This window comes from Canis lupus, chromosome X (assembly GCF_048164855.1).
Source record: "Canis lupus baileyi chromosome X, mCanLup2.hap1, whole genome shotgun sequence".
Lineage (NCBI taxonomy): Eukaryota > Metazoa > Chordata > Mammalia > Carnivora > Canidae > Canis > Canis lupus.
This window is the reverse complement of record NC_132876.1, coordinates 79,531,406-79,552,150: the sequence shown is the minus strand read 5'-3', so window position 1 is coordinate 79,552,150 and position 20,745 is coordinate 79,531,406. Positions and strand designations below refer to the sequence as shown.

General features: G+C 40.1%; 1 protein-coding gene across 18 annotated transcripts in view; it reads right to left on the bottom strand.

The window, feature by feature from the left end:
* The window catches only part of HUWE1 (HECT, UBA and WWE domain containing E3 ubiquitin protein ligase 1), a 174,833-nt gene extending 154,527 nt beyond the window's left edge, over positions 1-20,306 (bottom strand). For 13 of the 18 annotated variants that reach the window (XM_072816171.1, XM_072816186.1, XM_072816179.1 and 10 more), the window contains exons 1-2: positions 17,526-17,770; positions 13,992-14,128 (exon numbers count right to left, since the gene is read on the bottom strand). The gene's annotated coding sequence lies outside the window, so the exon portion shown is untranslated. Of the gene's footprint in view, positions 1-13,991; positions 14,129-17,525; positions 17,850-19,760; positions 19,971-20,169 lie in introns of those variants that run through there. The other 5 variants (XM_072816172.1, XM_072816177.1, XM_072816175.1 and 2 more) reach the window with 5 other exon arrangements.
* Between the last annotated feature and the right edge of the window lie 439 nt (positions 20,307-20,745).

Below are 20,745 nucleotides of genomic sequence, written 5' to 3'. Positions count from 1 at the left end.
TTCAAGACAAATGCTAAGTATTAAACATGAACGATTTGAATCATTCTCAAAACTTAAAGACCAAAAAGTAACCAAGCTGTTTTTCTACTTCGCACAAATTCCAATTTTTTTTGTTTTAACAAACTACATTTTTCCAAATAATTCAGTTTTAAGCTGAACATATATACATAAAAATCAAATACTCTTTCCCAAGATAAAACAGGAACTGCTGGTTAACCATAACTGCTGGTTAACAAAAATAAAAGCACACACCTACTTTACACCATTACTTAAACATAAAAAGCTAAACTGTAAAATTATTCAGAAGATAATGCAGATAAATACTCTTGTAATCTTGGCAAAGAAAAGATCTTCCAAAAAGAAATCACAACCTAGAAACCGTAAAGGAAGAAAAAAAGGGCAGATTTGACTATGCAAAAATTCCAAACCATAAACACAGAAAATATTTACAAGAGGATACAAAAACAGTTGGTATTTCTAATATACAAACAACTCCCAAAACTCAGTAAGACAAATAATCAGATAGAAAACCAAGTAAAAGACCACAAACCTGCAATTTGCAGAGGATACATTTGCTCATCCTAATAATTATAAAAATTCTAATCAAACCAAGGAGATGTTATTTTTTAAAAAGGATTTAAAATAAATAAAATAAATAAAAAAGATTTTGTTTATTTATTCATGAGACACACAGAGAGGGGCAGAGACACAGGCAGAGGGAGAAGCAGGCTCCATGCAGGGAGCCCGATGTGGGGCTCGATCCCCAACTCCGGGATCACACCCCGAGCAGAAGGCAGATGCTCAATCGCTGAGCCATCCAGGCACCCAGAGATGTTATGTCTCATTCAAAAGACAGGTTAAAATTAAAAAGATCAACAATTATCTTGTTTTGGCAGATACAGGTGGAGAGAAAAGGGTACTGACAGACACTGCTGGTGGGAACAGCAATTCAATATAGCCTTTCAGGAAGTCATTTTGGCACTACCTATTAAAAATTTAAATGGGGGATCCCTGGGTGGCGCAGCGGTTTGGCGCCTGCCTTTGGCCCAGGGCGCGATCCTGGAGACCCGGGATCGAATCCCACGTCGGGCTCCCGGTGCATGGAGCCTGCTTCTCCTTCTGCCTGTGTCTCTGTCTGTCTCTCTCTCTGTGTGTGTGACTATCATAAATAAATAAAAATTAAAAAAAAAAGAAATTATTTAAAAATTTAAATGGTACCACTTATGACCCAGAATGAATTCTACTTTGGCTCGACAATAGGGAATGATTAAATTATAGTAGGTCCATCCTTTGAAATGCTATGCAATCATTCAAAAGGATAGAGTTGAGCTATATGTTTTAACATATAAAATATACAGGGGCACCTGGGTGTCTCAGTGGTTGAGCATCTACCTTCAGCCCAGGTCGTGATCCCAGGATCCTGGGATTGAGTCCCACATCTGGCTCCCCGCAAGACGACGGCTTCTCCCTCTGCCTCTCTGTGTGTCTCTTATGAATAAATAAATAAAATCTTAAAAAAAATAAAGATATACACAGCACACAAATGGATAAGCACGGTATGTGAATGCTAAAAGGTATAAAAGAATATATACCAATTGTCAACAGATTTTTGAAGTGTGGTATGAATAAAACAAGACTATTATTTGGGGGGGGGACACTAATCTTTACCTAAAATGTTTGTTTGAATCTTTGTGTTTTAACAGCAAACACTTCTATAATTTAAAACAATTGAAGGGCAGCCCCGGTGTCACAGCGGTTTAGTACTGCCTGCAGCCTGGGGTGTAATCCTGGAGACCCAGGATCGAGTCCCATGTCAGGCTTCCTGCATGGAGCCTGCTTCTCCCTCTGCCTGTGTCTCTGCCTCTCTCTTTCTGTGTCTCTATGAATAAACAAACAAAATCTTTAAAAAAATAAAAAATAAATAAAACAATTGAAAAGGAATAAATATAAATAGATAGGCTTAGGGGGAAAAAAGACTAACTTGAAAGTTTTACAAAGAGGAAATTCAGACTTACCTACAGGCTTATGGCATCCATGAACATGCATATGCATGAAAACACATAGAAATGTCTCCTGAAAGAGCTCAAAATTGACCCCGTGTTGAAAAATAACACCTACAGTCAAAAGGGCTTTCAAAGAAACTGAGTTTTTGGACTTTTTCTCATTTACCTCTCTACTCCCCATTTTTTGGGGGTAACTTTCTTATAGGATGGGGTCACTTATTCTATACTTCTATGGATGACATCTCCTGGCACATTTAGAAACAGATTAAGTTCAGTTTTAAGAAAAGATATAGCACAGTGAAAAAATACTGGACTAGATTAACCTGGGTTCAATGCCCAACTCCACCACTAACCAGCAACATTTGTTATCTTGGACAAATCACTTCCCCTAATCTGGGCCTATAAAATAAAGAGTTTGATATGGATAATATCAAATATAGGCTCTTATTCAGCTCTTACATTGGACACAGAAAAAAACAACCATTTTAAATCCACTGGTAATTTGCTTTGCTAGAGGTAGAGATTTGAATTAACTATGCAAGCAGCCTGCCTTTACTTTTAAAAAGCAAAAATAAAAAATGCTCTATGTAAAAGGTTGTCTTCAAGTGATATCTGCATCCCTCCAGACTATACTTCCTCTTAAGGATGGCCTTGCCAAGACAGTTAAGAAAATTTGAGGAGCAGGGAAATGGAGCCCCAGATTAGGTCAAAAGATTATAAGGCACTCTAGGGTGGAGGAGTCAAGCTAGCTCCTACAAATTATGGCAGTAGGTATAGATGTAAGGAGAGAGTCACCTATAGAAATGATACTGGATTCTATCTTGATTTATGCTCTTCTCTAATACTAATGTATCAAGGCTTAGCCTGAGGTGCTGTCATACTCTAAGTCAACAAGCATTATATACTAAACACAGTGAATAATGCAGGATAGTCTTTCTAAAGAGCAATTTAGTAAGTACCAAAAGCCCTTTATTTTTTTTTTTTTTTTTTTTTAATTTTTATTTATTTATGATAGAGAGAGAGAGAGAGAGGCAGAGACATAGGCAGAGGGAGAAGCAGGCTCCATGCACCGGGAGCCCGACGTGGGATTCGATCCCGGGTCTCCAGGATCGCGCCCTGGTCCAAAGGCAGGCGCCAAACCGCTGTGCCACCCAGGGATCCCCCAAAAGCCCTTTATATTTTTGCATTCCAGTTCTAGAAATTTCTTAAGTAAACATAATGTCACAAAGACTTCTCATTCAGATGTTCTTAAGCTTCTTTCCTTTATTCAACACCTGTTCACCAAATGGTCTACTGTGTGCTAAGAAGCATTGTTTAAAGATCATGGAAAACGAGGACTTTAAGGTTTGAACAATAGGACTTAGTTGATCAATTATTATATATTCTATACAATAGAACATAATGTAGCCATTAAAAGCACTGTCATATTACATTATGACAAGGAACAGAGATTAATATACTAAGTGGGAACAGCAAAAACTACACCATTCTCTTACACCATACACAAAGATAAACTCAAAATGGAGGAAAGATCTAAATGTGAGACAAGATTCCATCAAAATCCTAGAGGAGAACACAGGCAACACCTTTTTTGAACTTGGCCATAGCAACTCCTTGCAAGATACATCTATGAAGGCAAGAGAAACAAAAGCAAAAATGAACTATCGGGACTTAATCAAGATAAAAAGCTTCTGCACAGCAAAAGAAACAGTCAACAAAACTAAAAGACAACCTGCAGAATGGGAGAAGATATCTGCAAATGACCTATCAGAAAAAGGGCTAGTGGGATCCCTGGGTGGCGCAGCGGTTTGGCGCCTGCCTTTGGCCCAGGGCGCGATCCTGGAGACCCAATCGGGCTCCCGGTGCATGGAGCCTGCTTCTCCCTCTGCCTGTGTCTCTGCCTCTCTCTCTCTCTCTGTGTGACTATCATAAATAAATAAAAATAAAAATAAAAAAAAGAAAAAGGGCTAGTATCCAAGACCTATAAAGAACGTATTAAACTCAACAGCAAAGAAACAAACAATCCAATCATGAAATGGGCAAAAGACATGAACAGAAATCTCACAGAGGAAGACACAGACATGGCCAACAAGCACATGAGAAAATGCTCCGCATCACTTGCCATCAGGGAAATACAAATCCAAACCACAATGAGATACCACCTCACACCAGTGAGAATGGGGAAAATTAACAAGACAGGAAACAACAAATGTTGGAGAGGATGTGGAGAAAGGGGAACCCTCTTGCACTGCTGGTGGGAATGTGAACTGGTGCAGCCACTCTGGAAAACTGTGTGGAGGTTCCTCAAAGAGTTAAAAATAGACCTGCCCTACGACCCAGCAATTGCACTGCTGGGGATTTACCCCAAAGATACAGATGCAGTGAAACGCCAGGACACCTGCACCCCGATGTTTCTAGCAGCAATGTCCACAATAGCCAAACTGTGGAAGGAGCCTTGGTGTCCATCGAAAGATGAATGGATAAAGAAGATGTGGTCTATGTATACAATGGAATATTACTCAGCCATTAGAAACGACAGATACCCACCATTGCTTCGACGTGGAGGGAATTGGAGGGTATTATGCTGAGTGAAGTAAGTCAACTGGAGAAGGACAAACATTATATGGTCTCATTCATTTGGGGAATATAACAGTGAAAGGGAATACAGGGGAAAGGAGAGAAAATGAGTGAAAATATCAGTTAGGGTGACAGAAGACAAGAGACACCTAACTCTGGGAAATGAACAAGGGGTAGTGGAAAGGGAGGTGGGCGGGGGATGGGGTGACTGGGTGATGGGCCCTGAGGGGGGCACTTGACAGGATGAGCACTGGGTGTTATGGTATATGTTGGCAAACTGAACTCCAATAAAAAAAAACCATTTCTATATTGATTTGGACAAACAGCTTTAAAAAAGACAATTAAGGAAATGTGAATATGGACTGGATATTAGATAATATTAAGAAAAAGAACAAATTTCCTAGGTGTGATAAAAGGTATTGTATATATTGTAGGTCCTTATTAAGACATGCCTGCTAAAACATTTAAGGATGAACTGTCGCTCTCACTTCATATGCTACAGAAAAATTAAAGACACATGTACATACATATAAATTAAATATGGCAAATTTTAACTATTGTTAGATATAGCTGGTGATATACAGATGCTCAATATGCTATTCTTTCAGCATTTTTATGTTTGAAAATTTTCACAATAAAAAGTTGGAGGCAAAGTTATGAATTACATTTTTAAAGAGTAAAGTTTTGGGGGAAAAGTGTGCTTTTGCTACACAAGCATAAAGAAAACCCTTGCAAGAATATATTGTGTACCAGCATACTAATAGTATTTATCTGAATGGCAGATTTCTGTGCTTACGTGTATATTTTCAACAATAAACCATATATACCACTATAATCATGAGGACATGAGGACCATTACTTAAAAATAAAGTCAGGAAAGCATTTTCAACCAAAAACTACAATAAAATGAACAAAGACTAAATAATGCAAGCAATATTACACAACTAATAAATTGTGTGAACATCACATAGTTTTAAAATTTCTACTTACAAGAATAATTTATACCATTCGCACAGTATAACAATTTAAACAATTCATGGTAAAGATCACAGTGGGGAGGAGATTATTGAGTTAAAGTACTTAAGTATTACCCTTCATGTCACACCTCCCCAATAAAAGATGAGGCAAAAATAAATGTTAAAGATGATCAGTTCAAGGGTAGGGGTAGGGAAAGGGTTTTTGTTACATTATTCTCTGTATTCTTCAGTGTATTTTAAGTTTCTCAGAAAAAGAAATGCAATTACAGAAAGAGCTGAAGTTCCTTACCTTAACCACTCCTTCCAAATAATCAGTTTAGCTCTTAAAAATATATAAATAGCACCATAGAGTACATACTATCTTGCAGCTTGCCAAAATAATCTCCACATAAATAGCTATAACTTATACCACTTGTGGGCAGTATCTAAGACCATACTCTTCTTCTTGTATTTTTGCCATGACTTGATATTACTTAATTATTTTTTGCCAATCTAATGGTTAAAAAAAATCTCATTTTAATTTGCATTTCTGGTATTTAGTTTGAGTATCTTTTCTTGTTACCAGACAGTTTTAGTTCCTATTCTGGGAAAAGCCTGTCCCTAATTTTCTACGGCTCTTATTTTTAAAACGTTACTCTTATCATTAAGATGGGAGCATACCAACCAAAATGTTAATGATGACTGAATATTTTTGTGGGAGTAGGAATCTTTTTCCAAAATAAGAACACATTTTCTAGTTTTTCCTAAATTAATTCAGTAACAGAAACTAGAAAATTATAAAAGTGGGTAAAAAAAATCCTTTTAGATATAAGTAGTACTTTCAGGATATCCTATTATAGGAGCATATAACACCCTAGTGGAGCTTATGAAATCCAGCTTAAAGCTGGAAAGTACTACTTATATCTAAAAGGATTTTTTTTACCCACTTTTATAATTTTCTAGTTTCTGTTAAGAAAGTCTGTTTCTAGTTTCTAGTTTCAAGTCTTGTTAAGAAATTAAATACTGGTTGAGGCTATTCATTCATTTGGGATACATTTAACTAACTTCATTTTTGTAAAGCATTTTTCTAGTTCATCGTGTCCCTTGTTTAACCCTAACAAAATTCTATGTGACATTCTCTGATGCCCTCCTATAAACTTCTATAGCACATTTTGTTCACTGTCATTGTACTGATCCCTCTGTGATTTACAAGTCTCCCTCTCCTAGTAGACCACTCTCTAGTTGCTTATCATTGAATTTCCATCATCTGACATTATTATGTCCTCAAATATTTGTTCAGAGAATGAGATATCTCATCCTCATTAAAAGGATGAGGAAACTGGCTCAGTGAAGTAATTTGCCCCAAGTAATATAGCTATTAAGTATTTAATTTACATAAGTTACAATGGCCTTATCTTTGTAGTATACTGTATAATTTAAACATTTTAAATCACACATCATCTCACTTTAATGCTCACAGCAACTTATGAAGTAGGCTTTTTGATTACCAATCGATAGGTGAGAATGAAACCTGAGGCACAGTCAAACCCTAAATTTTATGAAGCACAGCTGTCTCTTTACATACTTTATAGATCAATAATTAGGTATAGGAGCCTCTACCTTTATATAACAAACATCTTGGGAATGATGGGGGGGGGGGGCAGAAGGAAGACAGTTAAAGCAATAGGATAGAGACTGGAAACCAGTTATAGGTCCATAAGCTGATACTGTAGTGTCAACCACATGTGCCACTTTGAAATCCAATCTTGGCCCAAAGGTTTTTCTTGCTACTGCCCTGTATTCATAGAAGACAACTGCAGGCTTTCTCACAGAGTATCAGTCTCAAAGACGAGGGATACAGAGCTAAGGAGAGCCTTGAAAAACAGGTTATATCACACATGGACAAAGCAGGGGGAAAATGACAACATAAAAGAAAAGGCTAATTAATAAGGAACTTTAAACATTATCTCAGTCCTTAAATGGACTGAGTTTCTTAAGTGAAGAGACCAACTCTCATTCATTTTGTCCCTAGCTCCTTGTACTTAAAAACACCAGTAAATGGTTACTGAACTAAAAAGAGGTTAAGATGTGAGGGGAAAAAATATAATTTTCAAAATAATGGCCTCAAATTTATTGAGCACTATGTGCCATGCACTATACTTCAGTAATAAAATGTTAAAAGTGATGGATAATATTTACCTCTTTTCTAATCTGCTATATACGGTGCTACTCAAGTATGTTAATAGTGGTGATACTGATGACCATGAGGAAGACTCATTATGGGTTAAGGTTACTAAGGTTACAGCAGAACCTTGAACAGAACAAAGCTGAACAGTAGGGGGCTATGTAGCTGTAGGGAGATCAAGGCAACCACAGAAATGGGTAAGACTCTTCAGAGGGTGTGAATGTGACTCCTACCTCTTGGCAAAGTAAGAAACTACTCTGGTGGAACACTCAGTTTTCACCGGCCAGAGTCAGCCCCCAAATGACCAAAGTACAAACCCCTTTCCTCCCCACCACTGGTGATCCAACACAGACCTGAAGGGTCCAGACAGGCTTTGCTAACTGGCCATCACTTGACCACTGCGACTGCCCATCCCTGAGCTGTTGGAGGGGTTAAGTGAAATAGTATGTTAAAGAAATGACCATCTGCTGACCACGTGGAATGTACTAACAACCTACATTTCCCCATTTAATCCCAATAATCCCACAATAAAGTTATTTTCTCCAGATGAGGCAAGTGATAAATTAATTTGCTCAAAGTGACAGAACTATTAAGTGCCCAGAAAAAAAATATTTTTTAGGGGATCCCTGGGTGGCGCAGTGGTTTGGCGCCTGCCTTTGACCCAGGGCGCGATCCTGGAGACCCGGGATCGAATCCCATGTCGGGCTCCCGGTGCATGGAGCCTGCTTCTCCCTCTGCCTGTGTCTCTGCCTCTCCCTCTCTCTATGTGACTATCATAAATTAAAAAAAAAATTTTTTTTAAATATTTTTTAATTCAGCAATTATCCTACCCTTCTCATACAAACTGTTATCACTGAGTAAACTTGTAAAATTATTCCACCTAATGTACGAAAACAAAATGACAGCGTTAGAACATTATCATTTTGACATTACCAATGAACTAATCGATCTAGGCTTTAGGCAGAAATGGCTGTTAATACAAAAAAAAAAAAAAAACCACAAGACATCATTACAACTTAATGAGTGTTGTGAATAAACACACCACCACCAATATTCTTGCCAAAGGAAATGAACCTGAATTTATAAAAGCCTCTGGATCCACTATCAATTTGCAGGAAACATAAAGGATGGAGGAACATGTTGAGAACAGTACTGAGTATGCAATAAGCAAAATTCAGTCTGTGGGAAACTCCACAGGTCAAATGGCCTGAGTTATTCAACAGATATAGTATAAGAAAAAGAAAGAAAGGGAAGCTACAGGTATTTAAAATACATCAAGTTTCAAAAAGTGGACAAAACAAATTATACTGTCCAAGGATGCACACTTGGATGATAAAACCAGAACAGAATCCAAGTGATCACTATAAAGTCAGAGGAGTTGATACCTTCTGGAGACAGAGGATGCTGTGACAGGGATGGCCAATGGAAGGACTTCTAGGATAACAGGTAAAGTTCATTTCTTGAGTTACAAAAGTGTTTGCCTTAAAATAATTTATTAAACTGTAGATTTGTTTTGGGGTGGTTTTCCCTACCTGTATTCTATTTGTTACAATAAAAAGGAAGCACTTTAATCACATTAAAGTTGCTTATGTATGATATGATTCTATTTGTATGAAATGCCCAGACTAGGCAAATCAGAACGTAATTAGTGGTTACCACAGGCTGGGGTGGTTGGGAGAAAGGGAGTCGCTACTAATGAGTTACTTGGGTGATGAAAATGTTTTAAAATTGATGTGTATGACTGTGAACACTAAAAACCACTGTATGCTTTAAGTGGATGAGTTGTATGCTATGGGACTATCTCAATAAAACTCTGTAAAGTCTAAGACACCCCAGTTAAACCAAGACACACTTTTAAAATAAAGACTGGGGTGGAGCCCAAGAATTTGCATTTCTGACAAGTTCCCAGAGGCTGTTGCTGCCGTTAATCTGGGGACCACATTTTAAGAACCACTGCAACAAAGGATTTCAAAACGGCTTCTAGCTCACAGCAGTACTAAACAGCACTGGAAAGTGAAGTGTTTTACTCAGGGACTGAGAAATCAGTCCAGAAAAAAAGCAGTTAACACTCTGCCAAGCATTGTTCTATTCCAACTGATTCCCTGACCATCAACATCAGCATCTCCTAGAAACTTGCTGGAAATGCAAATTCTCGGGTCCCTTCCAGATCTACAGGATCAGAACCTCTGGGTTGGAGCCCAGCTTCAGCAAGCCCTCTAGGTGATTTTGATGTTCCCTAAAGTTTCAGAGCTACTGTTCTAAGCACTTTATATGCATTAACTCAGTTAAACTTCTCCAAAACCCTATGACACAGGTAACACTATTAGCATTTTACAGATTAAGAACTGTGGCACAGAGGTTAAATAATTTGCACAAGATGATAACTGGTAAAAACTTGAACCTAAGGAGCCTGGCTCCAGAGTCCATGTTCTTAATCACTATGCTGAAAGATCTTCCCACTTGTAAGAACTCAATTGGCAGAATGCAATAATAAAGAATTAGTGGAAGAAAAAAATGCAAAGACAAGGAGAAATAGGTCTAATACACAGAGGCAAATAATAAAATAATTACAGCAAATAATGTTATCATTAAAAAAGCAATCTTCCAAAAGCATTCCAAAACATAAGCAGCTACCAAATACTATATCCCAGCATTTCCAAAACAATTATCTCAAGTATCTAATTATAAGGACTTAAAATCTGGGTTATACTAAAGATGGTACATGAATTCATGGCAGTACATTCACATTTACCAATCTTTAAAATCTAAATGATTATATTAAAAGGTCATTCCACAGAACATGAAAGACTCCTAACTCTGGGAAACGAACTGGGGGTGGTGGAAGGGGAGGTGGGTGGGGGGTGACTGGGTGGCAGGCATGGAGGTGGGCACTTGATGGGATGAGCACTGGGTGTTATTCTGTATGTTGACAAATTGAACACCAATAAAAAATAAATTTATTTAAAAAAATAAAAGGTCATTCCATAATATTTGAATCTCCCTACTCCTAGTCCCTTTAAGTCACTATACAATCAGAATCTAGGGCTTGAAAAAGAACTTTCACATTCCTCTAGTCCAATTAGTAATTCAGACTGAAATATGGATCTCCATTTAATATTCATACGAAGCTAAAAGAAATTCCAACTTTTTGAAAAATCACATTCTGAGATCAATCCATGTCTGTAATTTTTTAAAGCCAAATGATTAAGAACTTTTTAAGGGCACTAGGGACGCCTGGGTGGCTCAGTCGTTTAAGTGTCTGCCTTCAGCTCAGGTCATGATTCCAGGGTCCTGGGACTGAGTCCTGCACCAGGCTCCTCGCTCAGTGGGAAGCCTGCTTCTCCCTCTGCCTGCCACTCTCCTTGCTTGTGTGCTCTCTGACAAATAACATTTTAAAAACCTAAAAAAAGAAACGCTTTTTAAGGGCACTAAAATGTGAAAATGCTCAGTATGAACGGCCCAAACAAAACCTACAGTTGTTTTACTCAGAGAGAGCCACTCTTTCACACTATCTGAAAGCATTTCAATAACCAGAAGACCAAGCTGGTTAACAAGTACATCAAGTTTTAGCAACTTAACCCCTATGACACATCAAATGAGAGGGCTTCCAAAGAATCTTCTGAGCTGAATTATCCCTGACATTAACATATAAACATCTGATACCCAGTCATTGAGGAAACAAGTCAGAGAACAATACAGCAAAACATCCAGAGCCCAAGTATTTGCGACTATCAACCTTATACATAGTGCAATCATTGTAAAGGAGCCTAATATGGTTACAGATACACATCAAATTTTAACATAACGTAACGGTAGGAAAGGTAACTCAGGATATGAAGGGCAAACATTTTCAAAGCAATCAAGTCTGGCATTTCAATAATACTTTGAACCCATGGTTGAAAACATGCAACAAAAGAGAAAAAAATCAACAGCATTGCCATTATAAACCTGTAGCTGTTAAAAACTCCGGAAACAATTCAAATATTGAAATGCCTACTGTATAAAACTGTTCCAAAAATCCAGTTATCCCAGATTCAAAACTCTGGATTAGAAGGTTTAAGTGACTTTGTTCAAACTTCCTAATAACTACAGAAAACTGAAGACAGGAGTAAATATCTAACCACTATTTCTAATATGCCCAAAATATTTTGTTGAATGGACTTCACTGGAATTCCCAAGAAATCACTTCTTTAAATAATCACCTTTTTAAAAAAAATATTTTATGTATTTATTCATGAGAGAGAGAGAGAAGGCAGACATAGGCAGAGTTGGAGAAGCAGGTTCCTCGCAGGGAGCCTGATGTGGGACTTGATCCCCGATCTCTGGGATCATACCCTGAATTGAAGGCAGTTGCTCAACCACTGAGCCACCCAGGCATCCCTAAATAGTCACTTTTCAACTAGTGATCTGATTTCTCCATTAATGAACAAAGAACTGAAAAGCCTGAACTCATGAACCATAGCACTGGTGATTCAAAATCATATTTCATCTAGATACTTCAAAAACGTTCATTCATGAACTCTACCCTCTCTGCCCCTCAACTCAGAATAACCCTCATTTTAAAGGTAGGCACAAGTGATCTTGCTCTGCTCACATTTGTGCTTAAGTCAAAGGCTGGCTGGAGCCTATCTAGATGTCCAAAATCCATTCCCAGGTTTTGACTATGGAAGGGACATACAATAGATCCCAAGATAACCAATTCTGCACAAGGACAGAAATGAAATATTTAAAGGATTTTATGCTGTGGATCATCATTTCCAAAAGAAATAAAATGAAAAATAACAAAAGGAAAACTATGGTTGCATATTAATAGCTGAAAATTAGAATGTAAGTGGAAGCTCTCAAAAATTGTTTAGTATTAAAAAAAATAAAATAAAAAAATTGTTTAGTATTGCCATTTCAAAAACTGTATTATAGCCAGAAGAACTCATCACTAAGTCTTAATAGCTTAGAAGTTATGGGTCAGAGCAGCTGATACCAACATCAAAAGAATAAAAAGCAACATTGTAAGATAGTATAAAAATAACTAAACCACCTAAGGAAATTGAAACCATAAAAAATCCCAAAGGCACACTCAGGTCATTATCTAGGAAACATTAGCTTCTTCCATAAGGAGGCCTACTTTTCATGTGGAGCAGTAAGCAGAGCCAAGACATGAAACTGAGGTCAGGTATCAATTAAATCAGACTCTGCCACAGAAAAGGGAATCCATGACTAGTTATTTTGGGATAGTGCCTAGGCCAGCAGTATCAACTCCAACTGGGATACAGGAGATTACTGCCTTTGTTCCATTATAATGGAGGGGGGGGGGTCCTCCAGGGTCTTTAACTTAGTAAGAATGGGTTAGATACCACTGCTGGGGTACAGTCACCAAATACGAGGGAAGTTACACAACAATTTCTTCAACAAATAAATCAAGAAAAAAACAAAAGGGAGGGAACCTGCAGATTAAAATAGATTTAAAAAATATATATCAATCCACCTTTGTGATAAATGGATTTTCTTTGGACTTTAACTCAAAGTAAAATGTGAATATTAGCTTCATATTTGGAATCTTCAAAAATCATTATTAATTTTTTGAGTTGTGATAGTGGTTTTGAAGTTATGTTTAAAAAGCCCTTTTCTTTCAGACATAGAAGTATTTGGCAAGTAAAAATATGACAGTAGGGATTTATTTCAAAATAACGGGTGGGGGGCAGCCCGGGTGGCTCAGTGGTTTAGCGTCGCCTTCAGCCTAGGGCATGATCCTAGAGACCCAGGATCAAGTCCCACGTCGGGTTCCCTGCATGGGGCCTGCTTCTCCCTCTGCCTGTGTCTCTGTCTCTCTGTGTCTCTCATGAATAAATATTAAAAAAAAAAAAACAACCAGCAAACATTAAAAAATAAAAAAAAATGGGTGGGCACAGTAGGTAGAAGTACAGATGAAGCAGAATGGCTACAAGTTGGTAACTGTTAAACATGGTGATGGATACACAGGGAGATCACTATACTATCTGATTTGTGTATGTCTGACATTTTTCATAACTGAAAAAGGATTAGACATAATATCTTGCAATTTTATTTTTTGAATGGTGCTTAGGGTGATTTAAAAATCATGTACAGACAGAATTCATTTAAACAATAATACAAGAAGCAGCCAGTGCCACATCAGATCCAAACAATGGAAGAAATCAAAGTAGCTCATTTACAGAATGGAAATACATATACCACCCCCAACTCCATTCCAGGAAGTAAAATACAAATACTACCCAAAGATCTACAAAAACTAACCTAAAATCACAGCCAATCATGCTCATCCTGGTGGGAAATCCCAACACTTCTCCAACAGTTTCCTGAACCTTCCTGACCAAGTTGGTCAGCTAGTTCCTCCGGAGTGCTAACCCACTCAGGTCAGACTATTGGAGGACCTACAAAAAAAAAAAAAAAGGGTAGGGGGAGAGAGAGATACATTTATTAGAGTATGGGGGAGTTAATCATTATATCAATGTTCAAACATGATCACAGTTGTTATTTCTTAAGCAATAGCTCTTACATATCAATTTGCATTTTTAAGGACTTGCTTTAAACAGCAACAAGAATTCAGAACCAAGAGCCAAACCAATTATTCTATTCTGACATCTAGGCAACACCTTTGAAAACTCATCTCCATCCTCAAACCCAATGAAATTATAGGGGATAGTAATTACAATTTTACATCCTCACTATAAATTGATACTAAGGCAACGCTAAATTTATTATTTTTTTGTGGAAAAAAATGCACATACAGAAACTACTTTTCACCTTCACATACACTTTTTGGGCATACTGGGAGACAACTGATAAACACCTGGGAAACTCAGGCTGAACTTTGCCACTGAACCTTAGACAAAGCTTTTAACTAGTATTGCCACTCTTTCCTCTCTTTTTAGAGATCTACCTAGAATAAATTAAATCTTTTAGGTCATACCTAAATTATCATTCCCAGATTTATTCTAGTTCTGAATGACAAGAGTCAAATTAAGGTTTAGTTAATTTCTGATTCATTGCTAGACATTTGCAAAGAACTCCAAGGCAGTATCTCAAGAGCAGAAAGTGCTCTTCTGTCCTCCCAATGAAAAAGGGGGAAATCCTATTACCTCCAAAGCACTTTAAACTGAACAAAGCAAACCCTAACACTCAAAATTAGTGTCCATATAATTACCAGATGGTTACCCATGGTAATCTTTAATCCTCGGTAAACTTTTCACCATCATATTCCTATTTCAAACCTCATCACCTGGCCAAGGTGATAGATAAAAGTATTCAGTTTCATATTGGTCTAATCAATATATTAACAGTAAGACTTTCAAACTGAATACACTCACTTCTTTAATTTAATTTAGAATTTAATAAGAATTTAATTAATAATTTAATAAGAATGCCAGGAAATATAAAATGGCAAAACACAACAGGAGGTAGTGTATTAAAGAACTGACAGTAATTTGCTATGGGAAAGAAGCTTGGTATTCCAAGCAACTTTCCTAAATTCTCTCAGCTAGGAATTACCCTGTGCAGGTATAGCCAAATAGATCACCACACTGATCTGAGGAACCAAAGAAAGGAGGCAAGGGAAAAGCAGTATGAATACTTGAAAACTAGCTGGTAGAAGTTCCCTTGATTACTGTGAAAAGCATGACAATAAATTTCATCTTTGAGTGAATAACAGAATAAACTCTTTTTGAATGAAAGGTAGGAGTATGCAAGGGATGAGGCATCCCTTCTAAAAGGCAGCACACCTGGGTGTGGTTCTTGATAGGAACCTTTATGGCTAGTTGTCATTTCAAGATAGTGACTTTGCACTAAAATTCCTACACTAGTAGGTTAACACAGGTAGGAATCACAATCAAACATCATGAACCACTGGAGAAAAAGAGGGGAAAAAAAAACTACAAAAACGACCACGCTGGCCTAGAAATATACTAAAAACTTACAATTAGAGGAATAAAAATCTCTTATTTTTTTTCCCCAGGTCATAAAACTACTATATGAAACAGATCCATCTTCCAACCTATTCTTCCACCAAGAAAATGTAACCACAATATATTGTGTGCCTAACATAAGCTGGGCACTTTACAAACTAATTCTAGCTACTATGAGCACCACTATTCCTATTATACAGATGAACTGAACAAAACTAATTTGCTCAAGGTCACAAAGTTCGATGTGAACCCAAAGCACACAGTTATTTCCACCATACCAGGGTGCCTCCCTTGACCGGAGAATGTTGAGGTCTCCTCAATCTAGGCAACATTGGGGCTAACAGAAAACAATACTGACTGAACATGTAATCTATAAAGAAAAGAAACGATAGGGAATCCTTTACAGTAATGGTGGAGCGGAGGAAGGGAACAGGAAAGTAGAACAGGGCAATGATTGAGGGTCAGAAGATAATCAAAGCTATTTTACTTTCTATCACATGGAAGGGAAATGTAGTGGAGACTGACAGGCGGATATCTTCTCTCTAGGGGATTCAGCTCTTGAAAAAAAGAACACGGAGGTAGGGAATCAAAGAATTAAGTGGGAAGCATGTTAAAAGGTGGTTAGCGCAAAAACAGAGGTTCACGGACCAAGAAGACTCAGCAACTCAGAAGAAGGCAGGGAAAAGGGGCGGTTCCAGAACTTGCAAAGAGGGATGTCAAGGGACAGAAAAGGACAAAAGTTGGTTTACTGGAGGATTATCCTCTACAGCCTTTTCTTTAGGTTTTTGCGGGGGGATAGGGGCGTTATGAGAAAGGGAAGGCTAAGAGCTCCAAAACAAGAGATCTGCAATCATCCAGCCACCAACCCATTCATTGTTCCATCTAAGAATGGTTGAGCAGTCTGCAAAGTTTCAGAAACCCGCCCTGTACTCGAATCAGGGTCATACAAGCATGAAGACTTGAGGAAACGGAAGGCTACTGTATAGTTCTAGCCACAAAGATGGAGTAAATGCACGGAACGGGAAAGGCTCTACTCAAGCCTTACGTCAAGGGGACCAAGGGAAAGAGGGTGACAGGACAGGCTAAGGGACTTGGGCTAAGCTCTTCCTTAGTGGGGCTGGGGAGGGGGTGACAGGGAAAGCTTTGATTACCCCTCTTAAATTTACGAACCTCAAATATCCATGTGGATGAGGACAGAATTAGGGGGAAAAAAGGAGGAGTACGTCAGAGACACTAAAGCTTGACCCCTAAACGTTAGTTCAAATACCAAACCAGTTAAGAAAGTAGAGCCCACCTCAATTCAAGAAAAACTAGGGGATTCATTTGGGCCGCTAAATGGGCGGAGAACAGAGGCAGGCCTGAAAAAAAGGTAGCGGGGAGGGAACCAGTCGTCATAGGTTGGTTCCCTTTCCCCCACTGTCCAATCTAACCCCCGACCCCACTCCTTAACTAACTCTAGGACTCCTGCCCCCCCAACCCTCCCAACCCGCCCACTGCAGTGGCAACAACGGAGGCGTTGACCGATTGGTGGGGGCAAAGGCGGGCCCACACGCGACCGAGGCCCGGGAAATGGTGTCGCCTCGAACAGAGACAGCTTGGTCTTTGCCCCAGGTTCAGCTTACTAGCACCTCGGTGTTTCGCCGACAGTCACCTCCTTAACGTCGGCTGCCCGGGAAGCGTCACAAACCCGGACAGCCAACACCTCAGTCTCGGGTCCTGGCCGGACAGACATCAGCTTCCGCCGCCATCTTAACAGCGGCGGACCGACCCTAGTCACTGCCCCCCCCCCCCCCCCCACCCCACAAGCTACCTCCGCCACCGCGAAAGAATCCCACGAGGACGTAGCCCCGCTCGCGCGAGAACTCACCAGGTAAGAACAGCACGACCCAAAGAGGCTACTGCCGCCTCCGCGGCTGCTGCAGTCCGTAGCAGAACCGCGGCCGCCTCCGCGCAATCCCGCGAGAATCTCTTACCGGACGGGAAAAGCCTGAGCCCAGCCCTTCCCAGACCCCTCCTCCCACCAAAGCCAAAGTCGCTACAGCTTCGCTCTCACCCTACGCGAAGCGAAAAGCAAATGACGCACAACCTCACGAAGCACCGAGGGGCGGAGTCAGTCTGCCGCCGCCAGCTCCCGCATGCGCCGACAGAACTATCGCGATATTACGTTTTAGTCTCTGCGAGACCTTCGAATTCACTGCAGGATACGGCCCGCGCCTCGCCTTTAGGAAACACGAGCTCTCGCGAGACCTATTGCATGCTCCTAAAAAGGAGAGAGGCGGGGCTTCATGAAAATGACTGGGAGTTTTTCGGGGGGAAGGGAGGAACCTCCCGTCCTGCAGGGATCTCGCCTACCACGAGGTTTCCGACCCACTGCGGAGCTGGCTGCCAAACCTCGCGATGACACAGCTCAGCGCCAAATCTCGGCCATGTCCTGAAAACTGCCTCCGCCCCCGATCTAAGGTGTCTAGAGCCTAGTGCTTGAGGAAAATTTAAAAAGTCAACCTGTTTATTCTCATGCTTCCGGACAGATCTGTACCAATTAGCCAAACTCCATTCTGGAAGAGAAGCAATGGGTCTCCCATTGTTACCTGCCTCCAGTAATCACATATTATCCTGGACTAACACATAAAAGACGTTCAGTCTCACAATAAGCTCACAAATGCAAATGAAAACAATGACATAACACTTTTTGCCCATTAGATCGGGGGAAAATTTTTTTAAGACATAATATCCTGACTCCTTCCCTCGCCGCACTGCAGGCTAACCTGAATCCATCTTAATGTAACGAAGGGCTCTTATCGTTAGTTCTAGCTCTAAAGCCACTAATTTTTAACTCCTGACCCTTTACCTTGGCATAACCAAAAGATTGAATAAAGTGGTTTTCGCCAAACAAAGGAGTCTGACCTCAAAGGAAAATTCAAGCTGGGGTGGGGGGGTGCGTGCTTGCAGTTTTTAATATGGCAGTTTTCCCACGTCTAGCCAACAATGTTTCTCCAATAAATCTTGGATCCAATCTGGCTCGATTTGTGGGCTTTTCTAGTCTAATGCTTTGTTCTGTCCATTCTAATTTAAATATTGTTCCTTAGAGTACAATATTTAATACCTGGTAGTACAAATAGCCCCATCTTTACTTATCTTTTAAAATATTTTCTCGGTTATTCTTAGCCATCTTTTTTCTAGATGAACTTTAGAATCGTATTGAGTTCCAAAAACTTGGCATATTTATTGAAATTCCATCAATTGTATAAATCAATATAGGAAAAATGGGCAGGACTACAAAATTGAGCCTTCTTAGCAAGAAGCGTGATATTCCTTTTCCATGTATGCAAACATTCTTTTATTATATACCTCAATAAAGTTTTGTAGTTTACTTCTAGGTATTTTTTAATTTTTCTTGCTACTGAGCATGGAGTAATTAATATTACATTTTTGAAATGCTTATTGCTTATAGATATTTGCCTACTTACTTTTGTAATCGGACAAATAAAAAATATGTTCAATTTCACTGGTAATCAGAGAAATGCAAATGAAAACAATGACATACCATTTTTTGCGCTTCAAATTAGTCCAAATGACAAAGATTGATAATAATCCATGTTGGCATAACTGTGGAAAATGGGCAATATTGCACAACATTGGGGAGTGTAAATCAGTATAGCCTTTTGGGAAGGCAATTTGGACAAATGTATCAAAATTCAAAATGCATATACACTTTGAGTAGCGATTACTCTTCTAAGAATTTCTCCTACGGAAATACTCATACATGTGCATGAAACGTATATATACAAACCCATTCATTATAGCATTGCTTGTAATAGCCCTTCTCCCCCCCCAAGGGAAACAAGATAATGTACATCAATCGGAAATGGTTAAATAAACTGTAGTACAATCGTACAATGCAGCTGTTTATAAATGAGATAAATTTAGATTCCCTGGTATATGAAGAGCTACAAGACATATTAAGTTTTTAAAAGGCAATTACCCGAAATGAATGTTTGTGCGTGTGTGTGTGTGTGTGTGTGTGTGTAGTACCATTTAGATACCAAAATATACATATACAAAGCCTAGTAGTTACCGCGAAGCCTGCCTGGCGGCCCCTCACCTTCCCCCTCCTGAGGCCGCCTTCCGAGAACCTGAGAGAAACGCCGAAGGCCTAGCCTCTACTCCCTCTCTAAGGCCACTTGGCCACGACTAATGCCGGTACCTCGCATCCCCACTGTCAGCACTGTCAGCCGCTCTCCCGCCGCGCTGCCTGCCGCTGCCCCGCAGCCCCAGAAGATGCGGCTAGCTTTTAGCTGGCGCCGGCCAAGGCCTGGGGGAGGGGAGAGAAGGCGGAGTTGAGGGAGGGCTGGGGCAGGCCGCCGGGCCCCTTCACCAGCCTCTCCCGCTGGCTCCCCAAGGCCGCCACCTCCGCGACTCCGCGTAGGGTCCCGTGGGAACAACCCTCCGCGAGGAGCGGAGGATGGCCTCGCTAGCAGGGCCCGCCCCCCAACCCAGGGTAAGATGCTCACCTCGGTGGCAGTAGCTCCGCAGAGCCCGCAGGAGCGTGCCGAGTCCTCGGGCCTTGCTTTAGCCCTGCTCCCCTCGCTCACCCTCCGCGGAAAACCTACCCCTCCGGCTCTCTTCACACCGGATCTGAGGCTCCACCCCACCGCTTGAGGAGCCCCGCCCCTGCCCCTCGGGAAGGCACTCCCTCCGCGGTGGAGCAGTCTACCTTGTAGGGGACTGCGCTTGAGCTATTCTCGGTCCAACAAACCCAACGGTAGAGGATTGTAGGGTCGCTAAGGAATTAGATTTGATTCGAGGCACGACGAAGGGTGACGTGATTTGATTTGATTTACGTTTAAAAATTAACAGTCTCTCCAGCTGCCTGCGGAAGAGTAGGGGGCAAGAGGGCAAGCAGGGAGGCGGTGTGGAGGGCTGGAGCCAACAGGGGCGCCGCCGGGGTCAACCCCCCCGCCCCCCCTCTGGGAAAATCCTTACAACACTTACTCCAGGCATTTAGTAAGCTCTCAATAAATATTATCTTTATTGTTCTCCTTGGTATTATTTGGGGTGGTAGTGCTATTACCAAGGTGCAAATCCAA